The sequence below is a fragment of the Musa acuminata genome, chromosome BXJ3-5, assembly GCF_036884655.1.
Source record: "Musa acuminata AAA Group cultivar baxijiao chromosome BXJ3-5, Cavendish_Baxijiao_AAA, whole genome shotgun sequence".
In the NCBI taxonomy this organism is placed as follows: domain Eukaryota; kingdom Viridiplantae; phylum Streptophyta; class Magnoliopsida; order Zingiberales; family Musaceae; genus Musa; species Musa acuminata.
In genome coordinates, this window is record NC_088353.1 from 20,213,978 (window position 1) to 20,230,097 (window position 16,120).

Sequence of the window (16,120 nt, forward strand, 5' to 3'; positions counted from 1 at the left end):
GGAGAGCCAATTACCCATAGATTTCATATCAAACAATGCTGCAGTGTCAATGTAATCATTAAAACTTTGAAGCTGGCTTTCTGAAAGTTGTCTACCCCCCTCTTTTTCATTTGTGTACCAAACAGTATTAAAGTCTCCAAGAACAATCCAAGGTACATTGAGACAGCCATTTACAATATTAGTCAGGTCAGACCAAAGAGTATTTCTTTCTTGCATACTGTTTGAAGCATATATACCAGTGAGATTGAATTGACAGCCATTCTTTTTATCCTCTACCTTAAGATGAATGAATTGATCAGTAGCAGAAATAAACCAAGCATTAATAGAGTTAGGATGCCATAAGACCCATATTCTACCAAAAGTTTCATTTGAGTCATTGGTAAACAATTCTGCGTCCGGCCATATTAAATTCTTTTGAGCTTGAACGCACGATTGTTTAATTTTCGTTTCCACTAGAATAACAATATCACATGCGGCAGACTTGATTATTCTGTTGAGCTCCCGACATTTCTCCGGCTTATTAAGTCCGCGAACATTCCAGCATGTTATCTTCATTAGTAATAAACAAATGAAAAGGTAGTAAGGAATACATCCTACGACTTTGGATGGATTGTACCATCCTTTTTCTTATCCTTCGGTTTTGTATTTTCCTCCCGCACAATATCCTTACCTTTTATGGCTTTATTCCTATATTTATCCACTTCATCTACAGCTTGCAGATTTTTAAACTTTAAAGTACCTTGAATCATGTGGTCTTGATTGACAGGGTTTGTTGAAGCTCGATAAGATTGTTGTAGTACAATATCCTGGATAGTACTTATTGGAGCAGCCTGGCTAGAGAGGTTTGTTGGGGCATGAGTTCTATTACTAAGGTTCTTTTGTTAAAAACCCGAAAAGCCTTAGAAACGGAAGAGTAACCAAGAAAGATGCCTTCATCGGATTTAGCATCAAATTTTCCTAAGGCATCCCTTTCATTCAAAATAAAGCATTTACAACCGAAAACTTTAAAATAGGAAATATTTGGTTTTTTGTTCTTCCATAATTCATAGGGAGTTTTTGATAGGGATGGTCTTATTAGGACCCTATTTATGATGGAACAAGCCGTATTTACGGCTTCGGCCCTAAAATACTTGGGTAGACTATGTTCATTTAACATCGTTCTTGCCATTTCTTGTAGGTTTCTATTTTTTATTTCAACTACTCCATTTTGTTGGGGATTCCTCTGAGTGGAGAAGTTGTGATTGTATCCATTAACTTCACAAAAATTTTGAAAGTCACGGTTTTGAAATTCGCCACTGTGATCACTCCAAATTGATGAAATCATGAAACCTTTTTCGTTTTGAGTGAGTTTACAAAATTTAGAGAAACACTTGAAGCAATCACTTTTGTGAGCTAAGAAATAGGTCCAAGTGTCTCTAGTATAGTCATCCACAATTACAAACACATATTTGCTTCCTCCTAGACTTGTCGTGTCAATTGGTCTAAATAAGTCCAAATGAATCAAATGTAATGGTCTAGTGGTGCTAATTTGAGTTTTTGGTTTGAAACTAGTTTTTATTTGTTTACCTAGTTGATATGCATCACATACTTTGTCCTTAATAAACTTTATATTTGGAATTCCTCGCACTAATTCTCTAGATGAGATCTTAGATATTAGTTTCATGCTTGCATGACCTCGTCTCCTATGCCAAAGCCAAGCATCATCATTTAAAGCGGAGAAGCACATTTCATTACTTAGTTCATCAAGGTTGATGGTGTAGACATTATTTTGTTTTAATGCAATCATAGTTATGTTATGGTTTGGTTTTCCAATAATACACACATTTGATTCAAATCTAACGATATAACCTTTATTGCATAATTGACTAACACTCAAGAGATTATGTTTCAATCCATCAACTAGTAAGACATCATCAATAGAAAAGTTTAATTTGTTACCTATGGTTCCCTTGCCAATGATTTTGCCTTGGTTGTTTTCTCCGAAGGTGACGTACCCTTCTTCTTTGCTAGTGAGCATAGAGAAATGAGATGGATCTCCAGTCATATGTCTTGAGCATCCACTATCTAGATACCATCTCTTGCTCCTAGCTTGTGATGGTGTATGCTTCTACAAGAAGGGATTATTTTTAGGTACCCATTTTCTTTTGGGTGCCTTAAAAACTGATTTAATTTGTTCATCATATTGCATAGAATTGATCATGGTTCCTTTAGGAACCCAAATTAGTTTGTTCGGACTTATTTTCTTGAATGGACATTTATAAGTTTTATGTCCATATTTGCAACAAAAGTTACAATTGCGTTGGTGCCGAACATGTAAGATGGGGCTTTTGATGAAGGTGGTTGGATTTTGGTGAGGACTTCTCACAAATCCGATTCCACTTCTTTTAGGAACGTGACCCTTATTTGTAAGGATCATGTTCAAAGATTTGCTACCAACCTCGAATTTCTTTAAGGTGTCCTTAAGTAGCAAGTTCTCCTTTTGGAGAGATTCTAGATCGTGACATTTTATACATGGAGCTAAACTATCATGATATTCAGTTTTTAATTTATCGATATCACAAGTGAGACTATCATGCTCCTTTTTTAGCAATTTGTATTTTCTACTAATTATCTTATATTCATCAAATAACTCATGGAAAGCATTTAATAATTCATGATAAGGTAAATTTGCATCAATTAAATCCGTTACCTCTTCTCCAATGGCCATTAGGGCGTAATGAGCAACTTGCTCGGTGTTAGACTCCTCTTCTTCAGACACGATTGAATCATCCCACATTGCCTTGAGCGTCTTCTTCTTTGATGTTCTCTTTTTAGCTTGAGGACAATCGTTCTTGTAGTGTCCCGGTTTTTTGCACTCATAGCAAATCACTTGGTCCTTCTTGTGTTCGAATTTATTTTTTGTATTATTTTTAAATTTATTCTTTCTTAAATATTTTTTAAAATTTTGAGTCAAAAGTGCAATGTCATTGTCACTGTCCTCATCACTTGATGTTCCTTTCAAATGGTCTTCTTGTGATGTGAGTGCCATATCCTTCCTGTTCTTTGGAAGGGGGTTCTCGAGCTCGTCATGAGCTTGACATGTCATTTCGTAGGTCATTAGAGACCCAATAAGTTCTTCAAGAGGGAATGTTTTAAGGCCTATAGCCTCTTGAATTGTCGTAACTTTTGGATCCCAACTTTTAGGGAGGGATCTTAAGATTTTAGTTACTAGTTCAAAGTTAGTAAAATCTTTACCAATAGCTTTGAGTCCATTGATGACATCCGTGAACCGGGTGTACATGTCTCTGATGGACTCACTTGGTTTCATTCGGAAAAGTTCGTAAGAGTGCACAAGGATGTTGATTTTGGATTCTTTCACTCGGCTAGTGCCTTCATGAGTGACCTCAAGAGTTCTCCAAATATCAAAAGCCAAATCACAAATTGAAACGTGATTAAATTCATTTTTGTCTAGTGCACAAAACAAGGCATTCATAGCCTTTGCGTTTAAAGCAAAAACCTTCTTCTCCGATTCATTCCATTCGCTCATCGGAAGAGAAGATTTTTGAAATCCGTTTTCAACAATAGTCCAAAGCTCGAAATCCATAGAAATGAGGAAGATCCTCATACGAGTCTTCCAATAAGTATAATCCGACCCATTAAACAAGGGTGGACGTGTGATAGAATGACCCTCATGTATGCTGGAGTAAGCCATCTCTCTTGGGTATCAAACCAAATATGAGAGTGAGCCTAGCTCTGATACCAATTGTTAGGATCGGAGCGGCACTAAGAGGGGGGCGGGTGAATTGGTGCAGCGGATTAAAACTTTCGTTTCGACAAATCTTTCATACGATAAAAACGGAACTTGAAAAACTTAACTTGAACGTGTGTTCGTAAACGTGTGCAGCAAAGGTAATGAGGAAATAAAGTATGTAAGAAGGGTTGCAATAAAGTAAGCAGCGATAAGAAAGTGCAAACCAGAGATTACGCCGATTTTACAGTGGTTCAGTCAAATGACCTACATCCACTTACGAGGCCCCTCTTTGATGAGGCTCCCACCTTCCACTAGCAAATATCGTGAAATAGAAGGGAAAATACCCCTCTTACAACCTTTTACAAGCAGTTCAACCTCTTACAAATTTTTAATAAGAACGAAGGAGGTAAACTCTCTAGCAAATTGAAAAACAAGATTTGCTAAGACTTTCTAAGACCTTTCTCTCAATCAATTGCTTCTCAAAAAGTTGTTATCTCAGTTGAGATTTGAGGGGTATTTATAGGCCTCAAGAGGATTCAAATTTGGGCTCCAAAATTTGAATTCTCTTTGGGTTCCCGATGTTGGCGGTGCCATCGCCTGTCAGTGTCAAACCTTGACAGTGGACTGGTGGTACCACCGCCCAGCCAAGCGGTGCCACCACCAGACCCTTCGGTTCACTAGTTGGGCTTCAAATTTAGCCCAAACCAAGTCTAATTTTTGGCCCAGTTGACCCCTAACCAAGATATAGGATTATCTCTTAATCCTAATCCTAATTACAAGTGAACTACATAACAAAAAAAACATCCTAAGCAAGTTTTCAACTGCGAACGTCGAGTCTTGTTCTGGCGAGCTTTCCGACGAACTTCTTCCGACGGACTCCCAGCAAGCTCCCGAACTTGTGATGACTTTAACGAATAGCCGAGCCTTCTCGGTGATCTCTGTGAACCTCCGACGATCTCTTCGGTGAACTTCCGAAAATTCCGACAGGTTCCCAATTTCTTCTCGGTTGGTTCCGTAGCATCTCCGACGATTCTTCGGACTCTTAAACGTCCATCGAACTTGACTCCGGTATTCTTGCTTTGTGTTTTCTAGTTATCGTAGTTAATCCTACACACTTAACTCAATAATATGGATTAGATCAATTAACCCATCAATTTATTTTATCATCAAAATTCGGATTCAACACCTATTAATACGGTATATTGATAGGGGAAGTTTGTTTAAACTCTGGGAGTTAAGGTTAACTCCATCATCAATTGGTTGTCATCATATAAAAGGAGGAGATTGTTGAATCTCGTATTTCGATGATGAAACCAATCGATAATTATATTTATGTTTTAATCTATGTTTTAAGTGATGCAGGATGCTTCGATCAGGATGAGACAATTAAAGTAGGAAAAATCATGTTGGGCCGGAGGAACATGTCAGAAGATTGGACGTCGAGCTAGTGGATTGGTCGACGTATCGATAGAATGCTTCGGGACGTGGATTTGGGCATCAAGCTAAGAAGAGCGGGTATTGTGCCAAGGATATCGGAGTTACGGAGTTAACTGGCCGATTGGGCAATAGGCCGTAGGAGAGGACGATGCGTCGAAGAATCGGACGAAGCGTCGAGGGACCAATAACATGCCAGACAACTTGATTAATGCTTAGTATTAATTGTCTAGATCGAAGTTTGTTTTACATGTGTAGGATTAACTATGATGGCAGTAAGACATGTAGTAGGTGTTGCGTCGAAGTCAGGACCAAGATCATGTTAGGAGTTCGAGAGTTCGACAGAAGTCCAGATGGTCGTCGAAGGTTCTGCGGGAACAAATCCAAGAAATCCAGAAGCTTGCCAAAGAAGCTCGTCGGAACTCATCAAGAGGATCGTCGCAAGTCCAAGAGTTTGTCGGAAGTCCGCCGGAGCATCGTCGAGGGTTCGTCGGATGTTCGGCGGAAGTTTGCTAGAAGCTCGTTGGAAGAAGCGGTTGACGCACCAGAACACGATCTTCAGTATTGATGTCTTAATTATTATAGTAAGCATGTAGAATAAGTTAGGATTGGGAGGTGATCCCATTAACTTAATCTGGGGCAAATTGGGCCCTTGATAGACCCAAATTGGGCCAAATGGATCAACACATTCGGACCTAGATTTCCTAGCTGGCGAAGTCAGGCGGTGGTACCACCCAGAAGCTCGGTCTCCGAGTAAAGTCAGGCTGTGGTACCACCCCTATCATGCGGTGGTACTACCTGAACTCGGTCTCTGAGTAGTGTCAGGCGGTAGTACCGCATAGCTCTCGTGGTGGTACCGCCAGGACCGCGGAAATCCGAGAGATGACACTTTTGAGCTTCAAATTCAAACTGATTGGGGCTTATATAAACCCCACCCTTTCTGCATGAAAGGGTAACAAAAAAGCTTGCATTTATTCTGAGAATTTGAGAGCATAAAGGTGTTGTAAAAGGCTAGAAGTTCTCCTTTTCTTCTAAGTTTTGATCATTCAAGAGAGGAGTGAAAATCTGTAAGGGTTTTCTCCCAAGCCTGTCAAAAGGAGTAAAGCTATAAAAGGGCGGTTGGCCTTTGCCTATTGAAGTAAGGCCTTTATTGGACGTCGGTGACCTTATCAAAGGGGGAAGCCAAAAGTGGATATAGGTCAAGATTGACCGAACCACTCTAAATCTCGGTTTGCATTTACATTCTGCTCCTTATCTTAACTGCAAATTGCCTCCATTTCTTTATGTCAACTATACTTCCATGTAATCTTAAGTTGAAGAACTTTCCAAAACGGTTTTCATCGAAAATGATTTCATCGTACGAACATCGTTTTAATCGATGAAAGTTTTCCACTGCACTAATTCACCTCCCCCCTCACATAGTGCTTTTGATCCTAATAGCATGATGTTGAACTTGCTATCTTGAACATCACCAAGACTTGCTAGCCTGCAAGATGATAAATCTGAAGATTATATTGCAATAATTTGAAATGTTATATCTCTAAACACATGGGAATTGGACTTCTCCTTTTTGTTGATGACAAAAGGGGTGAAGTATGATCATGTTATGCATGATTTTATCATGACATATTGCTTGGATTGTTGAATCCAAGAGTTCAACTCAAATATGCCCTATTGATAGGGGGAGTTTGTATAAACTCCAAGAGTTAAGTTTAACTCCGTCATCAATTGGTTATCATCATAAAAAAGGGGGAGATTGTTGAATCTCGGATTTTGATGATGAAACCAATTAATAGTGTTTATGATTTAATCTGTGTTTTAAGTGACGCATGATGCTTCGATATGGATGAGACAATTAAAGCAAGAAGAATCATGTTGTGCCGGAAGAAAACATGTTAGAAGATTGGACGTCGAGCCGGTGGATCGGTCGACATATCGATAGAGGCTTCGAGCCATTGATTTAGATATTAGGCCAAGAAGAGCAGATATTGTGCCAAGGATATCGGAGTTGCGAAGTCAATTGGCCGATTGGGCAATAGGCCGCAAAAGAGGATGATGTACCGAAGAATCAGACAAAGCGTCGAGGGACCAATGACATGCCGGACAACATGATTAATGCTTAGTATTATTTGTCTAGATCGAAGTATGTTTCTACATGTGCAAGATTAATTACGATTTCAAGGCATAAAGCAAAATGAAGTCCTGGAGTCAAGGACGCGACTTCATTGGGAGTCGAGAGTTCGTCGGAAGTTCGGACGTTTGTCGGAACTTCTATCGGAATCAACCGAGAAGTCTCTGAGCTTGCTAGAGAAGCTCGTCGGAACTCGTCAAGAAGTGTTAGGATCAGAGCGGCACTAAGAGGGGGGGGAGGGGTGAATTAGTGCAGCGGATTGAAACTTGTAAGTTTGAAATCGATTTCATAAATGTGTTGAGATTTCAATTCGACGAAGGATGACTTAGTAAAGATAGCTTGAGTAAAGGAAGGGGATGAAAATTGAAAGTTTGCTGCTAAGTAAATAAATGTTTTAGAAAGCTAAACACTCACACATTCAAGGAAAACCGCAATTTAAAGTGGTTCGGTCAAATGACCTACATCCACTTGCGAAGCCTTCTTCGATGAGGCTCCCAACTTTCACCAGCAAATCACTTTAAAGGGGAAGGATCAAATACCCCTCTTACAACCTTTTTACAAGTGGTTCACACTCTTACAGATTTTTCAAAAAGAAAGAGGGAGGTGAACACTTAAGCTATTGAAAATAAGACTTTGTCAAAGCTTTTTCTCAATTTCGAACTTCTCATAAAGGTCTCTTCTCTGCTGAGAATTAAGGGGTATTTATAGACCCCAAGAGAATTCAAATTTGTGCTCCAAATTTTGAATTCCTTTGGGTTCCCAAAGCTAACGGTGCCACCGCCCTACCTTTCGGGTGCTGGGCAATGCCACCGCCCAGTCCGACGGTACCACCGCCCGATACTTCGAGTTCTAGGCGGTGCCACTGCCTATCCTTACAGGTCACTAGTTGGGCTCCAAATTTGGCCTAAACCAGTTCATATTAGGGCCCAGTTGGCCCCTAACTAGGTTATAAGATTAACTCTTAATCCTAATCCTAATTACATGCAAACTATGAAATTAAGACATAGCCCTAAGCTGGTATTTAACCAACAACGTTGAGTTTCCTTCCGGCGAGCTTTCCGGTGATCTTCCAGCAGACTTCCGATACACCTTTGGATTTCTTCCAACGGACTCTCAACAGGCTCCCGATCTTGTGGCGAGTTCAGCGAGTCTTTGGCAAGTAGCCGAACCTTCTCGGTGATCTCCGCGAACCTTCGACGATCTCTTTAGTGGACTTCCAAAAACTTCGGCAAGTCCCCGATTTCTTCTCGGTTGGTTCCGGTAGCACTTCCAATGAATCTTCAGACTCTCGGCGGACTCTCAAACACCCATCAAACTTGACTCTGGTAGACTTGTTTTATGTCTTCAAGCTATCGTAGTTAATCCTGCACACTTAAAACAAAACTTCGATTGAGACAATTAATCCTAAGCAATTAATCAAGTTGTCCGGCATGTCATTGGTCCCTCGACGCTTCGTCTGATTTTTCAGCGCATCGTTCTCTCTTGCGGCCTATTGCTCAATCGGCTAATTGACTCTGCAACTCCGATATCCTTAGCACAATCTCCGCTCTTCTTGGCCTGATGCCCGAATCCACGGTCCGAAGCCCTCTGTCGATACGTCGACCGATCCACCGGCTCGACGTCCAATCTTCTAACATGTTCCTCCGGCGCGACATGATTTTCCTACTTTAATTGTCTCATCTTGATCGAAATATCCTATGTCACTTAAAATGCAAATTAAATCATAAACACATATCAAGTGGTTTCATCATCAAAATATGAGATTCAACAATCTCCTCCTTTTTGATGATGACAACCACTTGATGACGTAGTTAACCTTAATTCCTAGAGTTTAAACAAACTCCCTCTATCAATTTGGCTTATTGATAGAAACTCTTGGATTCAAAACTCCAAGCAACATATCATCATAAACTTATGCATAACATGTCATGTCATCATACTTCTCCCCCTTTGTCATCAACAAAAAGGAGAAGTTCCAACTCTTATGTGTTTAGAGATAAAAAGTTCAAATCATTGCATAATAAACATATTATCAAATTTTATCATCATGCAATCTAGCAATTAAAGATGTGTTAGTTTAGCAACTGTTTGCTTCTCTTTAGGCTACAAGCTACCAATTTTTACGATATGCAAGTTTTGCTACATACAAGCTAACAAAAATTTCGAAAGCAAATGCAAGTAGCTTTCTTGTGTAAGCTCATGATTCTTGCTTCCTATTGCAATGTGCAAGTTGCAAGTTTTGCTTCTTGAGATAGGCAAGATAGCACTTTTGTAATTTTTGTTTCTTAAGATAGGCAAGCTTGTGATGTTCAAGATAGTAAGCTCTTTCTTCTCTTTTGAGAAGTATCATTTTTGCTTCTTTAGCAAAATGCCAAACTAGCAAGAGACAATATTTTACATGAGGCAAGCAAACAATTTGGCAAATGTTACATTTGCATCTTCTCTTTAGATGTGGAAGAAGGTAAGCTAGTTTTTGCATTTTCTTGACTTGTGCAAACTAGCTAATTTCTCTTTGAGATGACCCTTTAGATCAATTCAAGATAGCACATTAGCAACTCTTTCTCCCCCTTTATCATTGGCAAAAGGAAAGGAAGACCCTTTACATCAATTTTTAAATCATGACAAAGGTAAGTATTAATCTTATTTGTGCATCATCATATTTTCAAATTAAAATATGCATAATTTCAAAACTTTATATTTGTATCCTTACTTCATGCATTATACAAATAAATTAATCACTATGGGCATATCATACATGATACATCATTTTGTTAACAAATCATAGCATTTATCAATATTTTGATCATGATACCAAACATTCATCATTTAGAGCATTCATGATACATATTATATGCAAATATCATCATAATAAAAAGCAATTGCATGCATAATTTCAAATCATAAATGTTTCAAATCATGATTGTATTAATTTGTTAAATTGCATCCTACCATGCATGATCAAAACTTCTCCCCATTTGTATTTCATGCATAATTTCATTTCATCACATTAGGAATATCAAGAAGAATTAATTGGGTAATGAGATAAATATATTATGAATACACATAATTGTATAAAAATCATATCATAAGTGTTTAATGCATTCATATCATCACATGAAGGAATATAAAAAAAAATTTGGTGATGAGATATTACTTCATGAATACAATAAAATTCATATAGCATATCATGGTTTATTAGAATTAGTCTTCTTTTTGGTGAATAGAAAAAGAATAGTAGGAGAGCAAGATCTCAATTCATGCATATCCAATATTCAATCATCAAAATCATGATTCATCTAGAAAATTCTCCTCTTTAAATATTCAAAAAGAGAATCATGATGAACAATCTTGATTTACATAAAGTTTCAAAACATAATTATCAAGATCATGAATACTAAAAGATCATGAAACATTTCGACAAATCTCCTTTTAAATGGAAAACAATCTTGATTCATTCAATAGAAAATTCAAATTATAATTTTGAGAAATCAAGATCATGATTTCAATAAAACCCATTAAATTCAAATCATTTTCTTAATCCATGAGATTCATAAAAATAATACAAATGGATTCATTAAAGTCAATAAGATAGAGAAAAAGAATTTTCAAGAAAAATACTTTTCTCTATTTAGTTGTTTCATACAAGCATGCCTTTGTCCTTTTTGTGGCAAAATATATATATATATACATCATCAATCATTTAGGATCGAAAAATAAATTGTCATAAAAACCATCAAGATTCTAATCATTATTTCAATCTACACATCATGAGAACAATAAATTTGCACTATAGACAATCTCATGTTTTATCATTCAAGCTAGCATATATTTTTACAATTAGCAAGCTAACAATTTCATTTTTCTTTTATAATAGTGATTCAGTCATATCATGCGATAAACATATCATAATTACAAAGGAGTATTGAATCATAAAGAAAATCAATTTATGCATAAAATGTTCCAAGAATCAAGGTACATTTTCTCAAATTGTGGGTATCGAAAAATCAAGAGAACATAGCTTAATTATTAATTTTGAAAAATGTTCTCTTTGATAAAATGAGAGAATCATAATTAACAATCTTGATTTATAAAATGAGTACTCAAGTTATAATTTCGAAAAATCAAGAGAAACTGTGATTCATTTTAACAAATATTAAATAAATAATGTAAAGAATTCTTAGAAAATCATGAAAAAGATAGAATTCATTCAATCTTGTAAGAGAACAAGACATTAATTCATGCATATAGAATCTTGACTTAATTATAAGAAATCTCAATTTATAAATTTTGAAAAATCAAGATAAAGCTCATTTAAATCATCAAATCAAGATCATTTTCAAGAGATTCACAAAAGTGAAACAAATAGATTCAATACTTTCCCTTTTTGAAAAATTGATAAAGTTGGAAAAATAATTTTTTTAAGAAGAAACCTTTCCACTTTTTAGTTGTTTTAATTCATGTGATTTATTTCATACATGCATGTTCTTTTCTTTTATGGCAAATAAAAACATGTATCAATGTTTAGGATCAAAAAAAAAAAATCACAAAAATCATCATGTATAACTTTTAAAATCTCATGTATAAAATCGTCAATCATAGTATTAAAACATTTAATATTTTTATTACATCATTATGCATTGGTTTCATTGAATATAATTATGAATGATTCTTATAGATAACTAAAACTTTTTTAGTTTTAATTTATGTGATTGAAAGCGTGCGGAAAAGTATTGAAGGCAGTAAGCTATTAAAGGGGTTTACAGTAAGGTAATAGTATGAAGTAAATGTAAACCAAAGAACATGACAATTTATAGTGGTTCGGTCAATCGTGACCTACATCTACTTTCGGCTTCCTCCTTCGACGAGGTCACCGACGTCCACTAGAAGCCTTCCTTCAATAGGGGCCAATCACCATTTACACCCTATTATAATCACTTGAGCAATCCCCTCCTTTAATCTAAGTTTAGAATTCTGTTTCGGAGGAATGAGTGCTTGTAAAGGTTGTCTCCTAAACCTGTGAAAAGGAGAAAAGGGGTGTAAAAGGTGGTTGGTCTTCGCCTATTGAAGGAAGACCGATAGTGGATGCCGGTGGCCTCGACGGAAGAGGAATCGGTGGATTGGATATAGGTCACGATGACCAAACCACTATAAAATTAGCATATTCTCTAATTTACATTTCTATTGTTACCATTCACTTTATTGCAAACCATTTTACTTGCTTACTGCCTTCAATACTTTGACGAACATGTTTTTAAAGTTAAGCATTTCCGAGTTCATTTTTTATTGTACGAAGAGATTTTCCAGAATCGACGTATTTTACCACTACACTAATTCACTCCCCCCCTCTTAGTGCCGGCTCTTGATCCTAACAGCCTCTACTGTAGCAATGTACTTCGCATTTGTGGTCGAGTTTGTTAGGAATGACTTGGCACTAAGAGAGGGGGGGGGGGGGGGGGGGGGGGGGGGGGAGGTTGAATTAGTGTAGCAGTAAAAATTGAATCGGTTAAAAACTTCATTGCAATTAAATCCGTTTCCGATGAAAAACCATTTCGTAAAGGTAATAACTTTGAAAGTGCATAGAAGAGTGTAGTGGATGTAAAGAAAGTAAAGTGGTTTGTAGTTAAAGTAAATTGCTGAAGAGAAACGCAAACCAGATTTTTATAGTGGTTCGGTCGTTGTGACCTACATCCACTTCGTCGATTCCTCTTCCATCGAGGCCACTGGCATCCACTATTGGTCTTCCTTCAATAGGCAAAGACCAACCACCTTTTACACCCCTCTTCTCCTTTTCACAGGTTTAGGAGACAACCTTTTACAACCCTCTTTTATAAGGTATCTCTCTCACACCACCCTTAGAACTCTCTCTAAGCTTTGGGAAGAGAGAACTAAACTTTCTAAGGTTTACAACTTTATAATTATAGAGTTTTGCTCAATATTTCTTACTTATCTATGCAGGAATAGCTGGAGTAGCTGCTTCCACGACATTCACTCAGCAAAAGCAAGAGAGTACCAAAGGAGGAGTGGGGGAAGGGATAATTGGTATAGAGACTGGCTGCCAACTATCCTCCAACAACAACAACAGTTGGAAAGGATGCTAGCACTCACCGAAGATTCAGCCTAAAGGATCAATAGTTTCTGCCTTTGAGAAAAGGCGAGTACCTCTCTTTGCACTGAGCCTCGGGGAGCCGTGCATTGAGCCTCGGGGAGCCGTCCATACCGGGCAAGGATACAAGTTTTCCAAGCACAAGCCGAATGCAGACACATATGGGAAATCAACACCGAGCTACCACCCAGTCTGGAAAGGTGTAAATGCTGCAAAAGAGCATCACAAAAGAGGCACAGGAGGCATTGTCCATTGTGCAAGATCACTTCATGCGGGATGTGTAGTATGTATTATTTTGACAAAAGAACCCCCGTCATGATGGAAGAACTCACAAGGTATGAGCTCAAAAACCTGCTTCAGCAACAACAAGATTTCATTAATCACTGTGAAGCAGAGATAAGGAGGCTCAAGATGGCTATAGAATCCGAACAACAAAAGACCAGAGAACTTGAAGAAATGCACGTCCAGTCCATAGCCATAGCCCAAGAAAACCTCCGTCTGAAAAACGAGGTACTAGAGCTAAAGGAAAAATAGGACAAACTGGACAGGGAAGTAATGGAAGTAGACAGACTGAGACTAGAAAAGGCTGATCTCTTAAAGGAAATACAAAGGTTAGGAAAAGGGGAAATGGAAGAAAGCGAGGAAGCCTTCGTCCTACTAGAAGAAGAAACTCAGAAAATCCTGTCCATGGAAACAAAGGAAACAAGTGGATCAAAAAGATCCAAGAATATGCTCTTTAACTTAAAGGTACAAATTGAAATCCTGAAAATTTCCCCTTTTGAAGTTAATGCCATACTAGATACAAGTGCCACTACCTGCTGCATAGACGAAAAAGCTGTACCAGATGCCGTGATGGAAGAAAACCCCTACATAGTACATTTCAACGGGATTACCTCCAAAACTACAGCAAATAAAAAACTGAAGGGAGGCAAGATGACTATTGGGGATAACACCTTCAGAATCCCTTACACTTATGCGTTTACAATGAGGCTTGGGGATGACATCCAGATGATAATCGGATGCAATTTCATAAGGGCAATGCAAGGAGGAGTAAGGATAGAAGGTAACATAGTCACTTTTTATAAGAACCTTACTACGGTTAACACACTACCCTACATCCCAGCCGCAACAGCCATAGAGGAATTGGATCTCGAAGAAGATGACTACATCCAGATCCAAGAAGCAGTGTACTTCTCAATAGAAGCCCAACAGAGCGATAGTACTATCAGGACAAAATTTGGAGGCCTACTAAATCAACTAAAAGCCCAAGGATACATCGGAGAGGAACCCCTTAAGCACTGGGGAAAGAACAAGATTTAGTGCAAACTAGAGATCAAAAACCCTGATTTCACAGTAGAAGACAAGCCCCTGAAACACCTTACACCGAAGGCCAAGGAAGCATTTTCAAAGCACATAAGAGCCCTACTGGAAATAGGAGTGATAAGACCCAACAAGAGTAGGCACCGGACGACAGCCATAATTGTCAACTCAAGGACAACTATTGATCCAACTACTGGAATAGAGAAGAAGGGCAAAGAAAGGATGGTTTTCAATTACAAAAGGCTAAATGACATTACGAAAAAAGACCAATATAGCCTTCCGGAATCAACACCATCCTAAAAAAGGTCAGCAATAGCAAAGTATATTCGAAATTTGACCTAAAGTCTGGTTTCCATCAGGTTGCTATGCACCCGGATTCAATTGAATGGACTGCTTTTTGGGTTCCTGATGGACTATATGAATGGCTTGCTATGCCATTTGGGTTGAAGAATGCACCAGCAATATTCCTTTATAGGCCCCAAATGGTTTCAAAAATGGAGCCAAAATTCAAATCCCCGAAATTTTAAGGTACGGGCTGTTAGGATCGGAGCGGCACTAAGAGGGGGGGGTGAATTAGTGCAGTAGTAAAGTATGATAAACTTTTGACGATTTAAACACTTTCAGAAACTTTGTACGATAAAAGCAACGTTTTCGTTTGAAACCGTTTCGATTGCGTTCTAACTTAAAGGGATAAGTAAGACGGAGATAAAGAAGTAGAGCATTAAAGTGCAAATGATTTGCAGTAATATAAATGATAATAAGTAAATGCAAACCAGAGATCACACCGATTTTATAGTGGTTCGGTCAAATGACCTACATCCACTTGCGAGGCCCCTCTTCGATGAGGCTCCCACCTTCCACTAGCAAATCTCTTGACGGGGAAGGGTAAATACCCCTCTTACAACCTTTTACAAGCGGTTCACTCTCTTACAGATTTTCAGCAAGAAAGAAGGAGGTGAACACTAACAAATTGAAAACAAGACTAGCAAAGGCTTTTTTATGACCTTTCTCTCAATCAATTGCTTCTCAAAAAGTTATAATCTCAACTGAGATTTGAGGGGTATTTATAGGCCTCAAGAGGATTCAAATTTGGGCTCCAAAATTTGAATCTTCTTTGGTTTCTGATGCTGGCGGTGGCACCGCCTGTCAGTGGCGGTGGCACCGCCTGTCAGTTTCTGACACTGATAGTGGACTGGCGGTGCCACCGCCAGACCCTTCGGTTCACTGGTTGGGCTTCAAATTTAGCCCAAACCAAGTCTAATTTTGGGCCCAATTGGCCCCTAACCAGGATATTGGATTATCTCTTAATCCTAATCCTAATTACAAGTGAACTACATAACAAAACACATCCTAAGCAAGTTTTCAACTATGATCGTCGAGTCTTGTTCCAGCTATTTTTCCG